Here is a 24,597-nt window from a genome sequence, read left to right on the forward strand (position 1 = left end):
GGATTCTTGGCTCCAAGCCGTCTCCTCCATCCAGCAGCTGGAGAGCCTTTCTGGACTTGTGTTAACCTTGATTGTCTTGGGCCATCCCCCTTGACTTTTCAGACTGCTTTGCCAATGACTCTGGCAGGTTCTAGTTACTCTCTCTTCTCCTTAGCCCAGGGGGACTTCCCAACCTGATACTCAACTAGGATTTTGCTCTTTTGATCTTTGTACACGTACACACACACACACAAATATACACATAAACTTTTTTTGAGGTGGTTTTAAAAAAAGGAAACAATAGACCAATAGAACAGTAATGTGGTGGGAATGTAAAATGGTGCAGTTGTTTTGAAAAACACTATGTCAGCTCACAATATTAAACAGACGGTTATCATATGATCTTATGACCCAGCAATTTCACTCCTAGGTATATACCCAAGGGAAACAAAAACATGTCCACACAAAAACATGTATACAAATGTTCAGGGCAGCATTAATTACAGTGGCCAAAAGGTAAAAATAATCTAAAGGTCTATTAATGGATAATGAATTAAAAAATGTGGTATATCCATATAATAAAATATATAAAAAGGAACGGAGTGCTGATATATGTTACAACATAGATGAACCTTAAAAACATTATGCTAAATGAATAAAGCCAGTCACACACACCAAAAAAAAAAAAAAAAAAATATATATATATATATACATATATATACATATATATGTGTATATATATATATGTGTGTGTGTATATATATATATATATATATATGTATATATATATATATTGTATGATTCTATGTGTATGAAATGTCCAGGAAAAGGAATCTAAGAGATAGAAACTAGATATGTGGTTGCCTAGGGTTGGGGGAGGGTAGGTGATGGATATTTCTTTTTTGGGGTGATGAAAATGTTCTAAAATTACATAGTGGTCATGGTTGCACACCTCTATGAATATATAAAAAACCACTGAAGTGCGCAGTTTCTTTCTTTCTTTTTTTTCCCCCTGGGTCACAACGCCCTTTATTCAGACGGCGGCGCACAGCACTAGGCCCTTGACTGCTCCGGTGTTAACGCGGAGACGAGTGCAGAGCTCGGCCGCCCTAGTGATCTGCTGCTGTCTGAACTGCGGTCCACAATAGCCGCACGTCCCGGTTTTTGTTTCTTTGTCCAGGTTTATGTACAGTTCCGGGTGGCAAAAGCACCCCGCCCCCCGCCGCTATCACACGCGACCACAGGACTGTCAGCTCCACTCACAGGCTGCTCAGCAATGAAATCAATGACAAAGTTTTCATTCACCTCTTTCTTTCGACCTACAAATCGAATTTTCCTATAGTCCTTATCATCATAAACCTGGCCGGTGTGCGTAATCTTCTCTCCGGTGGGTGAGGTCCGCACCCCTAGACGCCTGGCGCCCCGGGGCAGCCTCAGCGCCTACGGGCCGCTCCCGCCCAGCAGCCGGCAGAAAGTCACCGTCCTATTTATTTTTTTATAATTTTTTTTTTAAGTAAGTTCCATGCCCAACATGGGGGCTTAAACTCATGACGCTGAGATCATGCTGTACCGACTGAGCCAGAAGGTACCCCAGGATATACACATTTTAATTTTAAAAGTACTGTCAAATTGTTGCTGAAGTGGTCATAATAGTTTATACTCCCTCTGGCAGTGAGTGGGTATCCATTTCCTTATGCCTTGACACACACACACACACACACACACACACACACACACACATTTGACATAACATTTGATATAACAAATCCTTAGTTTTTGCAAAGCAAATAGGTGTAAAGTGGATTCTTATTTCCATAATTAACTACTAAGGAAATTGGACATCTATTCTTAGGATTGCTTTTTTATACTCTTTCCCGCTCTTTTCTATTGGACTGTTTGCCTATTTATTTAATTTTTAAATTTTATTCTCACTAGGCTCCACTCACAATGTGGGGCTTGAACTCATGACCCTGAGATTAAGACCCTGAGCCAGTCAGGCGCCCCAGCCGTTTTACATTTTATCTTTAGTAGTTCTTTATATATATTTTGTTTGATAAATACCTATATAAATATCTATGTAGTATCCATATCTATCTGCATATGCAAATATTTCCTACCTAGTCATTACTTTATGGTTTTTGCTTTTCTTATTTTACTTAAGGCTTTCTGTCCTGCCAAGATCAGAAACATATGATCTTGGTATGAGATAGGGAACTAATTTTATTATATTTTCCAAATGACTAGACCATTGTCCCAATGTTATTTATTGAACCCTTTATCTTTTCCTCTGCTGTTTTGAAACACCATTTTTCACATACTAAATTCTTAGTTCAATGGCAATTCTCAGGCTTGTATATAAAAGTGAATCTGAAACCAGTAGACACAGGAAGTCCATGTGAGGAGAATGAGACTGGCTCTCTGAACTGTCTGGCCATGGGAGTTTCCAGCAAGGAAAGCATGGGGACTTTCCAAAGTTAGCACTGGACATTTTAGCATTAGGCAAATAAATTGGAAGCTAATACTCCACATCCTCATAATATTAATTAACAATTGATTATGTCATTTTCACTTTTTCTTTCCAGAATCTATAAAACATTGTCGCCAACTTTGGTGCAGACAGTGGTCAGGATATTTATCTTTCAGCTCCTTTCCTGTGATACCCCCTTCAGACTGCCCATGTCCCTTAATTAAAGGTCACTGCTCTTCTCTCCTTCTGGAGTCTGGTTAAAGTCTCTCCCCTGGTTCCTTTGGACCTCTGCTGCTATTAGTCCTGGGTCCTTGCAAGAACTTTACACCTTTCCTACACTTTTGCAAATAGTTCAGTGGTGTGCTAGTAAATGGCCAGGGTGGGGGGGTGGGGAGGAGGGAAAGAGCCTTAATTTGTAGCATTTGCCAATTGCTTAGTGTAAATATTCCCATCGTGGCCCATTGTAAGCTACTAGTGTGAAATCACTGAACACAGACTTGGGAGGAAGTGCTAAGAATCAGCTTTTGTAAATAAAACATGAAAATAAATTATTTTTTAATTATCCTAATTTAAGTGTGCTCCAGACTGATGCTGACACCATCCTGGAACACTGACTCTTCACTCAGAGAAAGGAACTCTCTTTTCTATAGGACTTTAGTCTGGGAAGAGGTAAGCCCAGAAGCTTCAGAAGCTGTCTGAAAGTGACACCAACCAAGAGGAAGGCGGAGCTAAGAGGGGAGGCAGGGAAATTCCTGGATATCATTTGAAGCCTTGGACGTAGCCATAGTTTAAGTGAACTGGGCCCTAGCCTTTTCAGGAACACAGACTAATAAATTCTCTCTCTCTCTCTCTCTCTCTTTCCCTTTCTTTTTCAGTTTTTGTTTATTTCTTTGTTTTTGCACAGAAGTTTAGCACAGTAATAGGCCCAGATTCCTCCCAATTTGTGATTCTATCTCAGGCATTAGGTACCATTAATAGGAAAAGTAGATTTGAAAAGATTCATGGTTTACAGGTTTACAGTATTCAGATTTACACAGCAGGTTCTTTCAAATTATACTTAGGGGAATAAATCAGTGACAATTTGGCAATCTTGCAAAGTACAGAGCCTTCCAATTCTAAAGGATTTTGCTGGTGAGTCATTAAGTTAAAAAAAGAAATCCATATCGGTAATAAATCTTTGTAGAAGTACTCTATGTTCTTTTTAAAATTGATTGTTTCTCAGTGGCTACTTCAACTAACATTATCAAAAGAATAGATTTCTGTTATAATATAAAATGATGCTTTCTGAGAAATTGTTCCTAGTCTTATTTTTAAAAAAGAGTTGACATAGGAGATATATTGTGGAGGGTACTTCCAGAAAACCAGAACTTTTAATAAATTTATTCTGTTATCATTTTTTTAAAGCATTTATTTATTTTTGAGAGGGGGGCAGGCACAGAGAAAGAGGGGAAGAGAGGATCTGAAGTGGGCTCTGTGCTGACAGCAGCGAGCCCGATGCAGGGCTTGAACCCACAAACCTTGAGATCATGACCTGAAGTCGGACGCTCAACTGACTGAGCCATCCAGGGGCCCCTAATCAGTGTTATTTTCATTGCTTAATATTATAGATCATAAACATTTATCAGTTTGGACATTTGGGGTTATGGTGCTTGTGGGAGATGCTATGTAGAGACCTAAATGTCATTCAGCTTAGGACTTACTGTACTGGAATCCCAAAGCTGTGGTGACTGAGGACAAAAGAGGAGTCCCCAAATCCATCCTCTTACCCAAATGCTCCTCACTCACCCTCCACATATGCCATGTGCTGTGGCAAAGACCAATATATTCTTCCCCTTCAATCTGTCACCTTCTCTCTTTTTCCATGAATTAAAGCATTCATTGCTTTAATTCAGGCCTTTGGTTATTTGCAGTGGCCTCATAAGTGGTTTTCCTGCCTTTAGTCTCATCTTCATTCCATCTTGTTCTGCCTCTGTCGCATCGCTTCCTGAGGGCAGAAGCTCTGGGTTTTCGGCTAACTTCCAATCACGGCTCTCTTACCTCATTTAGGGCACTGAGGGGGCACACTGCTCTTCTTATGTAACATAAAAAGCAAGCCAGCATTATTTCTAAACCAAAACTGGCTTTTAAGTCAGGGATTTTTAGAGGTTACACATACTCCTCCCGATTTCTGAGCAGGGGAGTGACTTACTTAAGGACAAGTTACAAAGGTCAGGACCTGTTAAGGATATCTGCTATCTTTAAGAAGGAAATTCCATGGTTCTGTGCTGGCTTCAGAGCAACTCAGACCCTGTGAGGTGCTTTCCCAGGGTTCCTCCAGGATAGGAACCTGACCTACTTTGGGAGATGAGGGACTATTTCATCGGGGAAATGATATTTCTGTTGAAACCTGAGTGAGTAATGAGCATGACTTTCTGAAAAGAAGGAGAGGGTGTTGCAGGGTGGTACTCCAGGCAAGGAAACAGTTTCGGTGGAGGCCTTGGGGCCTCAGGCAAGCAGGAGCCCAGGGCATTTAGGGAACTGAAAGTCTCATATGCCTGGTGGGCAGAGAGCCAGGGGAAGAGGGCTACTGGAGGAGGCTGGAAATGCACACAAGGGTGAGATCTTGTGCAGCCTTGCAGACAGTGCTGAATTTAGGATTCAGGCCAGGTCTGGAATTAAGAAGGTCAAGAGTTACTGAGATAGAGCTTTAAGGTCATCACCACAACAAAATTTATGTGCATATTTTTTTCTGTCCTTAAGGTTTCATTATATAATTAATTGACATTACAAAACAAATTAGATTTTAATTTTCATGTCACATTAGAAGAGGGGCTTTTCTAAAAAGTTTATTTATTTATATTGAGAGAGAGTCAGCACGAGCAGGGAAGGAACAGAGATAGAGGGAGAAAAAGAATCCCAAACAGGATCCTCACTGTCAGGGCAGAGCCTGGTGCAGGGCTCGAACCCATAAACCATGAGATCATGACCTGAGCCTAAGTCAGACGCTTAACTGACTGAGTCACCCAGGCACCCCAGAATAGTGGCTTTTTTATCAAACATTTTATTATGAACATTTTTAAAGAAAGAGGAAAATTGAAAGAATTATCTACACTCTGCAATTAATGTTTTATTATATTTGTTTTGTCACGTATTTATCCATCTAGCCATTCTTCTTGGCATTCATCAATTCATCTTATCTTTTGATGTGTATCAAAGTAAGTTGCAGACATCAGTAAACTTCATCCCTTGACATGTCAGTATGCATATCATTAACTAGAGCTTAATGTTTCTTTATGTTTCCTTTTGTGTGTGTGTGTGTGTGTGTGTGTGTGTGTGTGTGTGTGTGGTAAAAGTCATATACAGTGAAATGCAAACATCCTAAATGTTCTATTTAATGAGTTTTGATAAATAAATAAATAAATAAATAAATAAATAAATACACATATATAAATCTGAAGTTTCAAACAATATACAACTTTTATCAAAAATTGTCACCGTGTACTGTTGTAAGACTCTTACATTCTACATGAAGTGGTATAATATCAGTTCAAGGTAGATTGTGATGAATTAAGGATGCATATTGTAATCTTTAGCAATCACTTTAAAAATGTTAGAAAAAAGCCAATAGAGGAGATAGGCTGGAATACAAAAAATACTCAATCCAAAAGAAGACCAAAAAGGAGGAACAAAGAAGAGAGGGGACAAATAAGAAATAAATAATGAAGGGGTAGACTTAAATACACCTGCAACATATTTCCCTATGCCTTGACATATATATATATATATATATATATATATATATATATATATATATATATGACATATTTGACATAACATTTGATATAACGAATCTTTAAGTTTTGCAAAGCAAATGGGTGTAAAGTGGATTCTTATTTCCATAATTACTAAGGAAATTGAACATCTATTCTAGGAAGGCCTTTTTATATTCTTTTCCGCTTTTTTCTATTGGAGTGTTTGCCTATTTATTTATTTAATATTTAAATTTTATTCTCACTAGGCTCCACTCACAATGTGGGGCCTGAACTCATGACCCTGAGATTAAGACCCTGAGCCAGTCAGGTGCCCCAGCCTTTTTATTTTTATTATTTTATTTTATTTTATTTTATTTTATTTTATTTATTTATTTATTTATTACTATTTTTAAATTATTTATTTATTTTTGAGAGAGATACAGAGTGCAAATGGGGGAGGGACAGAGAGTGAGGGAGATACAGAACCTGCCAGGGTCTAGGCTCTGAGCTGTCAGCACAGAGCCCAACGTGGAGCTCGAACTCACAAGCTGGGAAATCATGACCTGAGCCAAAGTTGGATGCTTAACCAACTGAGCCACTCAGGCGCCCCCCAGTCTTTTTATTTTTAATCTTTAGTAATTCTTTATATGTATTTTGTATGATAATGTTTTAATGTAATTATACTAAATACAAGCAGAATAAATAGCCCGATAAAAAGACAGCGATTATTAGCATGGATAAAAAGCATGACCCAATTATATACTATTTACAAGAGATGCATTTAAATATAAAAACACAGTTTGAAAATTAAAGAGTAAAAAATCCATACCATGCAAACACTGAACGTCAGAAAGCTAGTATTTCTATATATCAGAGGAAACAGATTTAAAGAAAAAGAGTATTTCCAGGGATAAAGAATGGTATTGTAATAATAAAAGGGGCAACTGATCAAGAAGAAGTAAAATTCCTGAGTGTATATACACCTAATAACAGACCTTCAAAGTATGTAAAAGCAAAAATTGATAATAAAGAAATAAATCTGTAATTATATTTGGAGATTTGAGTACTCTTTTATCAGTATGTGATAGAATAACTGACAAAATAACAATAAGGATATAGAAGATTTAAGCAATACTCTCACCAATTTGACCTGACATACTTAGATGATCCAATAATTTTATTTTATTTTTTTTATAAAGTTTATTTATTTATTTTGAAAGAGAGAGTGCAAGCAGGGTAGGGGCAGAGAGAGAGGGAGAAAGAGGATCCCAAGCAGGCTCTGTGCTGTCAGCACAAAGCCCGACATGGGGCTCAAACCCACAAACCATGAGATCATGACCTGAGCTGAAGTCAGACGCTTAACTGACTGAGCCACCCAGGCACCCCTGTTCAATGTGCACATTGAACATTCACCAAGATACATTTTATGTTACTGGGCCATATATAACTGAAAGATAATATGATTTACAAGAAAATAAAAAAATAAAATACTTAGGAATAAATCAATGTAACAAAAAATGTGCAAAACCTGTACAGTAAAAATATGAAATATTGTAGGGATAAATGTCTAAATAAATGGAGTGGTTAATTGTTCATGAATTGGAAGCCTCCATAGTTGTATTATGCCTACCCTCTGTAAATTGATCTATAGAGTTACAGCCATCCAGTCAAAATTCAAGCAGGATCATTTTAAAAGAAATTTACAAGCTGATAGTAAAGTTTATGTGAAATTGCAAAGGATACAGAACAGCTAAAATGATCTTGAAAAAGGACAATGTCGAAAGACTTTACTACCTGATTTCAAGATTACTAAGAAGCTCTACAGTCATCAAGACAGTGTAATATTGGTGTAAATAGATCAATGGAACACAATAGAATCCAGAAATAGACTCACACATATACAATTAACTGATTTTCAACAAAGGTGCCAGGGAAACTCAATGGGGAAAATGACAGTCATGTCAACAAATGTGACTGGAACAACTAGGGATGTATATGAAACAACTAGGAATGTATGTGAAAAAATTGTCAGGGGCTCCTGGGTGACTCAGTTCGTTTTGTGTCTGATTTTGGCTCAGGTCATGATCTCACAGGTTTGTGAGTTTGAGCCCCACATTGGGCTCTGTGCTGACAGCTCAGAGCTGAGCCTGTTTCAGATTCTATGTCTTCCTCTCTCTTTGCCCCTCCCCTACTTGTGCTCCATCTCTGTCTCTGTCTCTCTCTCTCAAAAATAAATAAACATTAAAAAAGTTTTTAAAAAAGAAAAAATTGTCACTGTATGTTATACTCATAGTATATACTGATGACAAATTACAATTTTGAGTCTATATTATCCATACCCTGGGAAATAAATTATGCGTGTTAACTCCTATATGAGCTCTCTCAAGCCTCAGGAGTATTATTTATTAAATAAAGCTTATTAAAGGGTTGCAATTACATTGAGGATATGAGGCATCATTTAGAAAATAGTTGGAATCATTAAATAATAGTTTATTTTCTGGGGAATATAAAAAAGACTATTTTTTAGAGTGGATTTAGTCCCTCCCTTTATATCCATAGCAGAAGAAATTTCTATTTTCATTTATGACCAGCGATACATATTGGTAAGATGCCTAGCTGGGGATGGAGAGGCAGGTGCAAAGTGAAATGTCATGAGCCAGCAGCTGTATAGCTTGAAAGAGCTAATAGAGTTAATAGATCTATAATTGATTTATTCCTAAGGCTTCTTGTAGATACTGGAAGAATCAAGTTCACTGTGTGTCCTGTATGCAGATGGAGACCAGCAGAGGTTAATTAAAAACAGAAGTTCCTGCCCTAACAAACTAAAATGTAAATGTAACTAGATTTTGAAAAGTTTTTCCTACTATGTGCTGGGTTTTGAGAGGAGGTTTCTCAAGGACAAAAGACCAGGCTGCTATATGTATAGTTCTAACTCCCAGATCCAGGAGGCTTTGTAATAGGGTAAGGTTTGATATTCTCCAAGGATTTCCTGAATCCAAAATGGCTATTGATTCTAAAGAGTCAAGTTGCAGCTGAACTAGCAGTGCAGTTTCTTTCTTATCATTCCAATAATCCAAGAGAGTCTCCCAAAAGCTTGAATAAAAATGGTCCCACCACAGAGCACAAGCGGCACAGGAGCAGAAAGAGAGGCTCTAGGCTCTGAGCTGTCAGCACAGAGCCCGATGCGGGGCTCAAACTCACCAACTGTGAGATCATGACCTGAGCTGAAGTTGGACTCTTAACCCACTGAGCCATCCAGGTGCCCCTTCTTCTTTTTATCGACTGTGCAGGCAAGGACACTTCCTTTACTATAATGTTACTTGAAATGTTCAAGTTACAGGAGGGTTGATTCGATTACATTTCTGTTGAGTTAAATAACAGGCCTGAGGATACACTTTGAACACTGTCACTGCAGGTTACTTTCTAAGCCCTGCTAATGTTACAAATCATCTCTTAGGAAGGATTACTTTTGCAAGTGGGTCATCTCAACAATTTTGTGTTTATTCTTAGTTGGCTATTTATGGAGCAAGTACCCAGGGCCAGGCTAAGTGCTTTACTTATTACTATCTAATGTGATCTTCATGACATCCTCTCAAACAGATACTTTTATTTCCCCATTTTACATTTAACTTAGTTTAGGACAGAGAGTTAGACAGTGATAGAGATAAACCTCAAACACAGACCCGAGTCCACAATAACAAGCTCTTACAACTATTCCATATTCCCTTACTGAGCTCAGAGGGTGACGTAGTCCTGATCTTACCCCAGATCCCAGGCACCTTGCTGAAACTCCCTGTGTGTTTACTATCAACTGATTGCCAGGGCTGGGCAGAAAAACTGTCTAGGCAGGGCAGGGTGAGATAATGCAAAATGCAAGAAATCGCTTGCCTTTGGCAAGTTCTTAAGATCTAGTTAGGCAGTTGTTTTCAACTTAAGATGCATAGGTAGGGGCCAAGGGTAGGCTGCCCCAAGCGTAGGCCATTATGGCATGAAGATTATTTTGAGTTAAAAAGCAATCGAAATCCAACAGGTTTAGGAAAAGTTCTTTACCTCCCCCCTCAACTGCCTAAAAAGCATTTAGATAGAGGATCTGCTCCAAGAAGAGAGCTATCACCGTAAAGAACTACCTTACACTAGGAACTAGATATGGTAGACAGGGAGGAATCCAGCAAGGCCTGTTTGATCAAAGTCCTCTGTGTCTCCTTGTTTTTGAGTGGCCCAGCAAACATTTGTTTACCAAACATGCACTCCTTTTCATTTTCCTGTGAATTGCATTTTTTCCTTTTGAAATCCCAGACTTCTACTCCCTTCTCCTTAATTCAGAATGACATATATACCTTATTTCCATGTCTGAGTGGATTCCCCCTAGGAATGCTATTAAATTTTATTTTCTCCTGTTAATCTGTCTCGTGTCAATTTGATTCTTAGTCCAGCTACAAAGACCTTGAAGGGGACAGGACATTCTTGCTCCCTGACACACACTAGAATAATCTATGGAACTTTAATAAAGACTGATGACAGAAACTCTGATTTAATTGGTCCAGGGTGAAGCCTGGGCATCAAGATTTTTAATACTCCCCAGGTGATTCCAATGTGCAGCTAAGGTTGGCAATCACCTAGTTTGAATGAAAAAAAAAAACATAAAATAACATTAAAAAAACCCACTATAATGTACAAAATGATATATTATTAAATGTATTTATTCCTTACCTCTTTCCACAAAGGATAGGGCTTGGCCAAAAAATTATTCAATACAGAATGAATTCCACTGAGGGGCATGGAGTTCGAAGCACTTGTCAAAAGGGCACAGATGGGCTGGGACTCACAAGGTCAGTGTAGAAATAATTCAGGTATATTTTCTCTCTCTGGTTTGGTTTGCAAGGCAGCAGTGGCAGATTTTAGGAGAAGTGGTTCTTAGAAGACAGCGAGTGGTCCATGTACAGTTTCCAGGTGGGTGATTGGGCCAAAAACTGTTTCCCAGCAGCTGATTGGTCTGGAAGCTGTTTCCAGGCTGTCTAGCCGGTAGATTGCCTTGTCTCCAAGGGTTATTCAATCTGCAAAGTGGTAACAAGTCTCAGAAGCTTGTGTGGAATGATAATTTTTCCCCATTACAGAAGCTTATTAAAGAAAAGTATTTTAAGGATGACTCATAGGCACGTTGTATATTTTTTAGATTCAACTTTGCCAGGGGTTATGAATTGCTTGTAAGGCAGAAGGTCCCTGAATGATTTTTTCCCAAGTTGAGGAGTGGTTGGAACCATTCCATGAAAAATTTCCAGCTGTTAAAAGGGTAGCATTAAACTATTCAGTGCAGTTCAACTGTTGGACTAGTTCCTGTCTTTTCTTTCTCTTTCTCAAGAGCAGATGAGGTTGCTCTCAGTTTGCTGTCAGGAGGAAAAACAGATAAAGAAATGATGGTGGAATAATAGCGAAAGAAATCTGAGGAAAAGGGTAAAATCACTAAATTCCATAATCTTAATATTTAATGCTTTTCATTTTTGCATATTTTAAATCTAACCAAAAGTCAATATTATTTGGATGATAGGGCGCCTGGGTGGCTCAGTTGGTTAAACCTCTGGTTCTTGATTTCGGCTCAGATCACAGTTGGTGAGATAGAGCCCTGAGTCAGGCTCTGTTCTGACAGTGCAGAGTCTGCTTAGGACTCTCTCTCTCTCTCTCTTTGCCCCTTCCCTGCTTACTCTGTCTTAAAATAAATAAATAAATATTTTAAAAATATTTGGATGATGACATATGTAAAATTTAAGGTTTGACTGTCTCACCATGTATTTAAAAAAAAATTTTTTTTTTACGTTTATTTATTTTTGAGACAGAGAGAGACAGAGCATGAACGGGGGAGGGTCAGAGAGAGAGGGAGATACAGAATCAGAAACAGGCTCCAGGCTCTGAGCTGTCAGCACAGAGCCTGATGCGGGGCTCGAACTCACGGACTGAGAGATCATGACCTGAGCCGAAGTCGGACGCCCAACCGACTGAGCCACCCAGGCGCCCCTCACCATATATTTTTTAAAGTTTTTATTTAAATTCCAGTTAGTTAACATACAGTGTAATATTACTTTCAGGTGTATTATATAGTGATTCAACACTTCCATATATCACCTGGTGCTCATCACAGCAAGTGCACTCCTTAATCCCCATCACCTATTTAACTCATCCCCCCACCCACCTCCCTTCTGGTAACCATCAATTTGTTCTCTATAGTTATGTCTCACCATATTTTTAAAACGATGCTCTCAATTTCTTTATTGTTTTTCTTTTAGAAAGACAGAGAGGGAGCACAAGTAGGGGAGAGGGGAAGGAGAGAAAGAGAGAATTTCAAGCAGGCTCCACACTCAGTGCAGAGCCCCACTCAGGGCTCAACCCCACAACCCTGGGATCATGATCTGAGCTGAAATCAAGAGTCAGACACTCAAACGACTGAGCCACCCAGGAGCCTCTCAGTTTCTTTATCTTATGGTGGCTCACCAAGTTCCTTTGAAAGTATGATGGCATAACATGATTTATGAGCAAATGGTATATTTTTAGCTTTAGAATCAATGACTATTTTTAAATGGCACATACCACATAACATTGTTTTAATTTTCTAATTTCAAAAATGACAACAATAATCAGCATTTATGGAGAGGCCACGTTGTGGCAGGCCCTTTTCTAGGACTTGAGATACGGTTGGCAAGAAAATGGACAAAATCCTCTTTCCCTAGCAGGGAAAGATAGGCATAACAGCCTTAGATGACCCAGAATGCTTCTGGGCTGCATGTGCTTCACACATATTAGCTCATTTCACTCTCTTAATCCTGTGAAGGAGTTGCTGACATCGTCTCTATTTCCTAGGGGAGGAAAGCAGTGAGCAGAGAGGTTCAGAGACTTGCTGAAGGACATACAGTTAGTGACCATGAGAGCTGGGATTTGTGGCTCCAAGGGCAGCATGCTTAACTGTAATGCTATTCTGTCTCTCCATAATTAGCTCATTTCTACTTATTCTGCTGATGCAAGTAATCAAAAGTCTTCCTTTTCCTTTCTCAAATTTTTTAAATTTTTACTTCAAATATTTACTATTTCTCCACAAGGTATTGGATAGGTATTATTGCTGACACTTTCCAATTACAAGAGACTCACTCACTGTGTGTGCCTGGTACTTTAGTAACCCAAGAAAAAGAAGAAGAAATCTTTGCTTTGGTGGACTTGCAGAGATGTTGCCTCAAAATAAAATGACAGGTAGATGATACCTACAGCCTCAAATTAGAAAGTGATCCAAGGAAGCAGTTCCCAACCTTCTGTGCACATTAGAATCACCTACAAGAGTTTTAAAATAGGACATCTGGGTCCCACTTCCAGGGATTCTTTTTTTTTTTTTTTTAAGTTTATTTTGAGAGAGAGAGAGAGAGAGAGAGAGCATGTGCACAAGCCGGGGAGGAGCAGAGAGACAGGGAGAGAATCCCAAGCAGGCTCCCTGCTGTCAGTGCAGAGCTTGGTGGGGGGCTTGATCTCACAAATGGTGAGATCATGACCTGAGCTGTAATCAAGAGTTGGACACTTAACTGACTGAGCCACTCACGCGCCCCCCACTTCCAAGGATTCCAACTCAATTGGTCTGGAGTGGGTTAAGGCATCAATATTTGCTAATATGGTAATCTGACAAAGTTATTGAATATTTAGAATCCAGACACTTAAAATCACAGTCTTTTTTTTTTCCATAGTCATTGCTAAAACCACAATTTTGAATCAGATTGACCTGGATCAAATCCCATGCCTGCCACTCATTAGCTGTGTGGTTATGGGTTATGTTTCTGTGTGGGAGGAAAAATTCCCCTCTCCTTTCTTAGGTTCTGGAGGTGGGCCTAAGAACTAAACTGATACAAGACTGGTTCATAGGAGAAAAGTGGACAGATTTTATTACATTTTTGCATGTGCGTGAGAGCTTTCACAAAAAAATGAAGACTGGAAGAAGTGACCAGAACAGGAAGCTTTTCCACCTTTTAGACAAAGATACCATAAATATGCGAAGAAATGATACGACGAAGGGGTTCAGTGAAGGGCAGTAAATTGTGGGAAAGTGGCTAGGAGATAAATGAAAAGGAAGCCAGTGGAAGAAAGGGGCTATTAGTAAGTTTGTTTGTACAGACCCATTTCTGTGTCAATTCCCAGTCTTCTGGTGATAAGGATGTTTTTCTCTTCCTGGTACAGGGAGGGTACTTTTCTCATGGGAAATTTTATGGTTTTGTTTTTAGGTAGAAAAGGGTAGATCAGAAAGACCCTCCTGCATCTGCTGTTTCTGAAATACCTTCAGCTCCAAATAATCAATAGCCCCAAGCAACGTAATTTGGGTGGCACGTCCTGAACTCTTTCATTTCTCAGTCTAAGCTTCTCTTTTCTCATCTGTAAAATGGAAATAATTATTTACTTCTTAAGTGTTGTTGTAAGAATTAAAGAATATGTGTGAAAATAACTTTCACAGTCCTGGTTCAAAGTGTGTCTAATTAATGGTTACTTTTATCCATTCATGGGTTAATTCACTCAGCAAATACCTGCTGTATTTCCAGCCATCATTCTGAGGCTACTGCATTGAGTAAAACTGACTAGGGTCTTGCCTTCCAAGTGCTACTTTGGATTTTTTTTTTAGCATGAATAAAACGTTAAATCTCATGGTACTTCTATTGTATTTTATTTTTTTAAAGATTTCTTTTATTTTTAAGTAATTTCTACTCTCAACATGCGTCATGAACTTACAACCCTGTAATCTCATGGTACTTCTATTACTCTATCCTATACTCTATCCTGTACCTGGGATCCTATCCTTCCCTGTCCTCAGAGGGCGCACTCCATCAGTTGTCCCCTCATCTCTCTCTCCACTGGCTTTTTGTCATATTCATTGAATTGTAATTGACTGAAGTGTAATCATCTTTTTTTATATTAAAAAAAATCTCTGAATCAAACCCTTTGGCTTCAAGTTTGGCTTCCAACAGTTACTGCCTTAGCTCCTTGCTCCTTTTGCTTCACAGGCAAGTATAGGTATTGCCTGCACTCACTGTCTCCACTCTGTCCACTTTATCACTTCTCATTCGCACTGCAGAATACTGTAATCAGGCTTCTGTCTCCATTACTCTCTATATATTACTCTCAATGGGGTCACTCCCTTCTTAAAACCATTCAGTGAAGGGCACCTGGGTGGCTCAGTCAGTTAAGTGTTTGACTTTGATTTCAGCTCAGGTCATGATGTCACGGTTTGTGGGTTTGAGCCCCACATCGGGTTTGGGGAGGGGCAGAGAGACAGAGGGGAACAGAAGATCCGCGCATGTGTGCTCTCTCTCTCTCTCTCACTCTCTCTTTCAAAAATAAACATTAAAAAAACAACAACCATTCAATGACTCCATATTTACCTTGGGATCACCTCCAAACTCTGAAGTGGCATTTGGTCATTTTCCAGCCTTCCTCTCCCTATTCTCTCTTCTATCTGCACTCACCTCCCCTACCTGCTGCCCAAGCCTCACACACCCCACAGAGTTGCTTGGGGTTCCTCACAGCATGTACTTGCACCTCTAGGCAGTGGTACTCTAGAGCTGATTTGTACCTGCTTGTGAAGTACTTACTTCTTCCCAAACCCATGTTTAGGGATGTCATGTTGGGAGCTTAAAGTCTGCCTTGGTGGGAGTATTGATATCAAGGACATTGGCAAAATCTACAGATTAGGGCGTGCTTGCCTATCCCCAGAGAGATGGTTGTTAAATATTTACCACACACCATTGCTTTTAGACCTTTGCACATATGGTCCCCCAGACCCCCAGCTCAGCTCAGCTTATGTGACTTCCTCTTGGAAGCTTCCCCTGACTCTTCAAGATTGGGACAGATATCCCTCTCTGTGATTCGTGGAAGGGTGGGCAGCCCCCCACAGCGCCCCCCTGTGGCGCTTATGCTGACTTTTTCCATATCCTGTACTGGCCAAGTCAAGTCATTGAGGTCAGGGCCTTGCTGTGTTCATTTGCCACTGTTCTCCTTGGATAGTACATGACATATAGCAAGGTGCTACATCATATTTTTAAATGAATCGATACATGAGTAATGGAAATAATAAGTCCTCCCTACTAAATAATAAGCTTTTTATGGTTCATTGATGGGTCTTCATCTTTGTAATCTCTGGATTTCCTCACATAATCAGCATTCAGTAGAAATATGAATTGAAAAGAGCAGACTTAAAGTATACTTTTTCTGAGTCTAAAACTAGGGCCCAATGGAAGATAACCATTATGAGCTTGGGTGGCTCAGTCAGTCAGGTGTCCAACTCTTGATTTCGGCTCTGGTCATGATCTCATAATTCGTGAGATGGAGCCCCGCATCGGGCTCTGTGCTGACAATGAGGAGCCTGCTTGGGATTCTCTCTCTTTCTCTCTCTCTCTTCCCCTCCCCTGCTTGCATGCTTGTGCTCTCTCTCTCAAAATAATAAGTAAACTTAAAAGAAAAAAAAAAGACAACCATTCGATAAGTGAGTCAATGACCTTTGAAGTTAGCATTCTGTGGAATCCAAACCTGGCGTTTTGAAATACATCACCAGAAACTTCAGATGTTCCCTAGCCATCAACCTGCCTCAATGTACTACTCATTTGGTCATTTCTCCTAATAAGGTGATCCCAAGCTTATGCCACGTCTTTCTCTCTTCTTTATCTATAGCACAGCCACACTCCTTGCTCATAGATTTATATACATGTTGAGCCATGAGGTAGGGTAGGGAAGCGGTGTGGTGCGGTGAAAGGCACTTGGCAGTTGGGAGTCAGGAGACACTGGCTATGTCTGTCATAACCTTTCTGGAGACTTTGTCTCTTCATCTGTGATGGGGAAAATATCTTCCCTATCTAATTCACCAAGTTTTGGTAGGATCAAATGAGTTAATGTAGGCGAAAATGTTTTTTATAAATTTGGGGCATCTGGGTAACTCAGTAGGTTAAGCATCTGACTTCAGCTCACGTCATGATCTCGTGGTTTGTGGGTTCGAGCCCCACGTCTGGCTCTGTGCTGTCAGTTCAGAGCCTGGAGCCTGCTTCGGATTCTGTGTCCCCCTCTCTCTCTGCCCCATCCCCGCTCATGTTCTCTCTGTGTCTCAAAAATTAAAAATTAAAAAAAAAATTAAAAAATAATAAAGCTGCCATCTTATTAAAAAAAAAAAAAAAAAAAGAAAAGAAATACAGAATCTCAGCCCTGCCCCGGACCTCATGAATCAGAGCCTACATTTTAAAGAGATCCCAAGGGAGTGAGTGCATTTAAGTTTAAGGCACTTTGCCTTAGGGACCATCTAATAATTTTCAAATGGGAAAACAACAAATCAGGTCTTGAAGGGTGATTTCCCCTCTTCAAAGCCTAATATGCATGGGTGGCAGAGCTTGGATTATGAACAAAGGTCTCCTGACTGCTGGCAGGTTCCAGCATGGCACACACCACCTCGCAGCCTAGGTCTTTAGCTTCCAAGCTGTGAGGCTTTGGGCAAGTTACTGAACCTCTCTGAACCTGTTTCCTCATCTATAAACTGGAGATGATAGCAATGTCTACCTTATGGAACTGTGAGGATTGACACAAATTGGAGAATCTCTGAACATTTTGTGCAAGGTAATGCATAATTCATACATAAAATTTTATTATTCTTAAATGGAAAGTCAGACAACGTTCTGCATAATTCAAAGTGGAAGTAAGTTTTTTTTTTATGGCACACAGAAACAGATAGCTATTTATATCTCTGAACACCATCATGACTTGACAGTAATGTTTAGAAAGCAGTTACTTATTTTTCCTTCTAATCTTTTATATTTTCCATTGAAGAAAGTTGTGTAAACTGCACAGCAGAGGCACTCTGCTAGTCACTGTTATTCAATCACTTGTAGGTTAGACTGACCTGTTATTCTGAATTTGGTGAACCAGGGCCAAATTCAACCTTTGGAGCAGGCACACACATAATGTAATTGAAGAACCTGACTCACTGACCTACTTTCTTGGTCAATGAAACAGTAGAAGGCTTGATTACCTGGTTTTTAGCTCCATCTAGTGGCCATACACAGTTTAATTTTTGGTTGTAGAGAAATGGGGAATTCTAGTTCCTTTTTTTAACTCAAATATGTCCAGCTTATCATCATGCAGAGGAAATGATCCAATAAACAATTTTTAATGCTCTTTGTTATATTTGAAATAATAGACTTGGGATTCTTGGAGCTAGTGAGAAAGTTGGAGACCTTCCTATGTAGAACAGGAAGACTGGAATCATCTTTGATGCTTCCCTCATGAGATATGTCCATTCTATCATTGAACCAAAAAAGTTAATTTCTCAAAACATTATCCAGTCACATGTACTTATTTAATCCTTGCTGGGGGACTGTCTGCTTAGTGAAGGAAAGTATTGGATATTTCTCCAGACTCTAGATTTTGGTTACTGGGCCCTGATCTCTTGTAGTGCCTCGGAGAGAAATAGCTACAGGTGCATTCAGAAAGAAAAGGCCTGTGCAACAGGGCTTCCAGCCTCACAAAAGATGCCCTTTCTCCCATAGTACGGTCAATGATCAGTAGAGAGCTGAAGGAGTCATGTCAAGTGTCAGTGCAGGAAGCCAACCTTGCCTGGGGATATATTATCTGAGCCCCTGGGACGAAGATGTAATTCTAGGCATAGAAGTGGGGGAAACCCCCCCAAAATGCCAGCGCTAACATTTCCTGCTGAAGAATACCTCTTTGGAAGAAAGATTATTTTGAACTGGTTATTTTTGAGCAACAGCAGACACAGAAGAAATTCTGAAAAGAGTAGAAGTTACTGTTGTGTAAGGGAAATTCACCATTTATAGGGGAAAGGAAACCCCCATTCGTGAGCATGTGTCCCTTTTGGTACGCGGAAGAGAAAGATGACTCTAAAATTATAAGAAACTTATCAACAGAGAAAGCGCCACTTAAATCTGCATAAAAAAGTTTACATTTTACTCTGCTTTCCCTGGTCACTCCACATAAATGCACACCCCCCCCCCCAACATCTTTCTTTTGTCTTCACTTGAAGATGGTATTCAAGGTGGTGTCTTGGGCTTTCTGGTGGGGAGTGTTACTAAGTGTCCCTAAGTATCTCCCATCTATACCTGATGTATACATATTAATAAACTTTGTTTTTCTTGTTAATCTCTCTTATTACAGGAGATAATGGCTAAAAACTCAGAAGAGTAGAGGAAATATTATTTTTCCTCCCCCCACACTACCTATTTAGTAGGAAGGGATTCAGAATTAAGATTAGGTTGATTAATAGAAAATAGAGATGTAATATTCTTGCACAAACATGTGGGTGGGGAATCAGATCTCTCTATGTAGGAGCCTGTTCAGGGTTGGGCATGTATTTGCACCCCTGGAACTGGAGTCGTCATATTGAGTCCTTGTTTGGGAATTGATGTTGATGAATTAAACAAGGAGGCCATTAGACTGAAGTGGCTCTAATGTCATGGCAGGCTACGTAAGCAAACCAAAATCTAAGCCTGTAAATGCCTCCAGGTTATGAAATCAAAATGCTAAGGACAACTAATCCCAAACAGCCAACTAGGCTTTAAGGTATAGCCAAATATAATTTATTTTCTTTGCTTCTACACCTCCTTTATATAAGTCTTTCCCCTGGCTCCTGTCCCCATAGTGATCCAAACCATTTCCAGTTTAGCAAGCCCCAATTCAAAATGATTTTTGCTCAAATGAACTGTTTTTTTAAAGCTTATTTATTTGAGGGAGAGAGAGAGAAAGAGACAGAGAGAGAGAGAGAGAGAGAGAGAGAGAGAGAAAGGATCTCAAGCAGGATCCAAGCTGTCAGCACAGAGCCTGACTTGGGTCTCGATCTCATGAACCATGAGATTATGATCTGAGCCGAAATCAAGAGTCAGATGCTTAACTGACTGAGCCACCCAGGTGCCCCTTCTCTTAACATTTTTAATATGCCTCAGTTTATCTTTTAACAATGTGTAGACATGAAATTGGGCTTTAGAAGTCTCGGATCACTGAGAAAATATCTGGAGCCTCTGGGGAGACTAAGTTTGAAAGCATGGACTACAGACTTGAAACTCTTCAAGCAAGTGTAGCACTGTTGGTGGAAAGTGGGAAGAGACGGTGATTTTGAGTTTGCTCATATATTTCATTCTCTGCAGCTGCTAGCAATATACAAAACCAGAGAGGCACATGGAAGGTGATTTTTAAGGTCTCTGTCTCAGTTTCTGACTTTCTAAAAAACTGCATGATACTCTTAAAAAGGAAGACATTTTCAGGGAGCAAGAACTCTTGTCCCCTTCAAGGTCCTTCTAGCTAGATTAACAATCAAATTGACATGAGACAGATAAACAGGAGAAAATAAAATTTAATAGTGTCCATACAGGGAATCCTCAAAGACGTGGAAATTCCAAAGACCGTCAGGCAAAATGAGGTCATCCCCAACTAAAGAGAAGGGGTAGGGGTCTGGGACTTCAAAGAAAAGGAATGCACACCATAGGGCAATAAGACGAAGAGATGTTTGGTAATTAGATGTTTGCCCTGCAATAGAGATGGGTCACTCAGATAAGGTTTATCCTTATTCTGGGAAAGACCCCCCAATTTAGATTCTTCCATGCAGTTAAGGAAGAGACAAAAGTTTCTCTTGAGTCCACAAGGTCTCAATTGCCTTAAGAATAATCTTCATGCCACAGTGACCTATCTTGGAGTGGCCTGCCCTCAGCCCCTGTAACATACAGCAGTCAAATTCCTGGGTTCAGAAAAGCTTGTTTCTGCAAGCCTGGACATGCTTCCAGAGGTAAGGGTGGGTGTTATGGGTTGAATTGTCTCAAAAGATACATTGAACTTCTAAACTCTGGTACTTGTGAACGTGACCTTATTTGGAAATAGGGTTTCTGCAGATGGAATCAAGCTAAAATGAAGTTTTACTAGAATAGGTTCGGCCCTACTACAATATGACTGGGGTCATTTGAAGAGGGAAATTAGGACATAGCCACACAGAGAGAAGAGAACATCATCTTTTTTTAAAAAATTTTTTTTAATGTTTATTTATTTTTGAGACAGAGAGACAGAGCATGAACAGAGCATGAACAGAGCATGAACAGAGGGGCAGAGAGAGAGGATGACACAGAATCCGAAGCAGGCTCCAGGCTCTGAGCTGTCAGCGCAGAGCCCGACGCGGGGCTTGAACTCACGGACCATGAGATCATGACCTGAGTCGAAGTCGGACGCTTAACCGACTGAGCCACCCAGGTGCCCCAGGAGAACGTCATCTTGACGACAGACACAGGGGGGTGTTGGCCATGTGAAGACAGAAGCAGAGGTTGGAACCAAGGAATGACTGGGGCTACCAGAGGCTGGAAGAGGCAGGGAAGGATACTTCTCCAGAGGCTTTGGAAAAAGGGTGGCCCTGTTAGCCTTGATTTCAAACACCTTGATTTTTGAACGTCTAGCCTCCAGTACTGTGAGAGAATCAATTTCTGTTGTTTTAAGCCCCCAGTTTGTGATACTTTGTCAGTGGAAGAGTCCTCCGTTGGAAGATGAACCTCTGGGTCTAAGGGCATTTTCTGGGGATGGAATCCCACCTCAGGAACAGGGATGGTAAATCCCTGGGCAGTGAGGACTATGGAGATGCTGGCAGATACTTGAATTAATGCTTGCCACCTGAAGAAATACCTAATACTGCCTTTGAAGATCTCAGTGCTCTTACAGCAAACAGTGATTTAGTACTAATGGCTGAATGTCTGAGTTCTTTAGAACAGACTTTTGGGCACTAAAACCCTAAGAGTGTACCAGATAAATTTCCCTTTAAAAGGGATTGGGAAAAGTTGTCTGCATTTATACTAAGGTTAGGGACTTTAGTCCAGAGGACACTGGCTTCAAGAGCTTTAGATCCAGAAAGCATGGGTTGCAACAAGGGCAGATCCAAGTTTTTAGGGGTCCTTGTATCAGTTTCCTGGAGCTGTTACAAAAGAGTACCCAAAGCTGAGTGGCTTAAAACAACAAATGATTGCTGCACAGTTTTGGAGGCTAGAAGTCTGAAACCGAGTTGTAGGCAGGGTCATGCCCTCTCTGACAGCCCCAGAGGAGAATCTTTCCTTGCCTCTAGCTTTTGGTATGTGCTGGCCATCTTTGGTATTCCTTGGCTTATAGATGCATTCCTCTAGTCACATGGCTGTCTTCTCCCTGTGTCTTCACATCATCTTCCCCTCTGTGTAAGCCTGTCTTCAAGTCCAGATTCCTCCTTATCCTAAGATGCCAGTCCCACTGAATTAGGGCCCACTCTAATGACCAAATTTTAACTTGGTTACCTCTGTAAAGATCCAATGTCCAAATAAGTTCAAATTCTGAGGACTAAGGGTTAGGACTTCAACATATCTGTTTGCTTGCCCACAATTAAACTAATAACAGGCCTGAACTTAAAGTTAAAAACATAAAATTACTAATACCTTATTAGGCTTGGAGGGAGATTGTGCAAATAAGAAGCTCCACAGTACATCCTCTTTTGGCTTACAACATTAGAGTAGCTGTTGGCAGCTATGAATCTGACTGCAAAGAAGTCGTGTTGTACCCACTCCTATCAACTTACCTGGGCCTGTGCAGGCAAGCAAGAGAGAGAGAGGCTACTTATTGTTCTGCTTCTGAACTTATGCCCTCGAGGAAGATGTGAAGCTTAGAGGGGAGAAACTGGCTGTGAAAAGTGTGGGTCTGTTGTCTGAAGATCGCTCTTTTTTGTACATAACCCTAAATGCCAGTCAGTGACTTCATTTGGTGCTCAGCAGTGGAACAGAGTTTTGAGTTTGTTTTCCTTGGCCCCATATCCTGAGCTTAGAACCTCAACCTCTATGTGAGATGTGACTCATGTTCCTTCTTTGCTCCAAGCTTAGCCCACCATGATCTCCTTCTGAATTTCTTCTATGTACTGTAGCTGGTAAAGTACAGGCAGGAGGTGGAGGAGGTGGTGGTGGTGGTGGTGGTGGGGTCACCAGAATGAGGAAGGAAGCCGAGCATACATGATACCAACTTAGTCCCTGCCAGCGAGGGAAAATGGGAATTGATAAAAAAAACCCAAAAACCAAAAACCAAAAACACACAAAACAACGACTATCACTCGTTGACATTTTGCCAACTTCTGGGAAGCCAGATAGAAGCACCCTTCCACACATGTCAGAATAAACCGAAAAGTGAGATATTCTCCCAAGATTAGGCTCACCTTTTCCATCCTTAGAGATTTGGAGGATCAAACACTTCACCACTCTGGGCATGGTATGCAGAGAATTGGGCACTATTTAGGCCGACTTCTGGTATGTAAGGAAACTGGATCTTATCTTGTCCTGTCAGAAGAGGTGTGATACACTCACAAAAAGGTCAGTAGTTGTAAGGTGGACTTTACAGGGTTTCAAGGTAGACCAGGAGTGTTACCTAACTCAGGCTCTCAGAGAGATAGCCATTGGCCCCTCTTTCTTTATGGGGGAATTCTGAATCTTACCGAGAGAGTCCAGGCATTCAGGGGCTGAGCTGCCTCCCAAATTTCCCACTGACTCTTTAAAATATACCCCCCACCCGACCTCACAACCTTGCAGTTCAAATATAGCATTGTTTAAAACCAAACTGCTACATTATAATTAATTTCCCCTTATCCAGCTTTACGTTTAATACTTTACTCTGGTAACTACAGGTCTTATTACAGGACCGAGTTTATAAAATGCTTCCAATCACCCCTGCTTAACTCGAAGGGAAAGACCGTTTGTTTGGTAAGGCAAGGAACACCGCCAGTTGGTGGGTATTCCGGCCGGCACTTCCTGCCTTTGACAATTATACACAAGTTAGTAACTTTGAGACATGGCCCCCCCTGACACTCCCAAATACGCGGAAACTTTTCTTCAGAAATGTAAACAAAACTCTCGAAAAATGCTTTGGGATTAATTTTAGATACTTCATGGATCCTTAGAAGTACACCTCCCCAAATTCTTCTTTTCTGGCATTCCAATTTCTCGCCCTTATAATTTCTCTAAGGCTTGTTCCCCTGAACCGCATCAGGGAGAACTTCCCAAATTCCAGATCAAACCCAGATCCCTCCAGGACGTCAAGCTTGGCAGAAAAAAGGGCGATCAGGCTTTAGATCTGTAACAGTGGTGAGAAGGACCCTTTCACCAGTAAAATACATGCCTTTGGGGAAGCTGCGGATCAGTCTACGCGTGAAAGAGGCTTGGCTTCCCTACATTTTCGGGGAGGTATAGGCTGTCTAGGTGGGAAAAAAATACGTGTCATTCTGCAGGACCAGTACAATGCCACCTGCGCTTGCGCAAAGCTGCCCAAAGAGCGCGCCGGAATCTCGGCGGGGCGGGGCGACGTCAGACGCGTCCCTTCCATTCGCCAAGGCTTTAACTCTTTCCCGTCCCTCTACGGAGCTTCTCGGTCTTCCCCTCTGAC

General features: G+C 40.5%; 1 long non-coding RNA gene and 1 pseudogene across 2 annotated transcripts; both read right to left on the reverse strand.

Annotated features, from left to right (window-relative positions):
* Positions 1–787: 787 nt before the first annotated feature.
* Positions 788–1,464, reverse strand: LOC109263244 (NADH dehydrogenase [ubiquinone] iron-sulfur protein 6, mitochondrial-like; annotated as a pseudogene).
* Positions 1,465–2,829: 1,365 nt separating this feature from the next.
* Positions 2,830–23,497, reverse strand: LOC109263392 (uncharacterized). 2 transcript variants are annotated; one of them, XR_002078184.2, is made up of 3 exons: positions 23,378–23,497; positions 10,888–11,561; positions 2,830–5,094 (listed from the first exon to the last, which is right to left on the reverse strand). It is a non-coding gene; the product is annotated as an uncharacterized LOC109263392 (long non-coding RNA). The 2 variants fall into 2 exon arrangements; XR_002078185.2 differs by lacking the exon at positions 2,830–5,094 and adding an exon at positions 7,742–10,793.
* Positions 23,498–24,597: the final 1,100 nt, after the last annotated feature.

The sequence above is a fragment of the Panthera pardus genome, unplaced genomic scaffold (genome assembly GCF_024362965.1).
Source record: "Panthera pardus isolate Hobbes unplaced genomic scaffold, ASM2436296v1 HiC_scaffold_17, whole genome shotgun sequence".
Classification (NCBI taxonomy): Eukaryota; Metazoa; Chordata; class Mammalia; order Carnivora; family Felidae; genus Panthera; species Panthera pardus.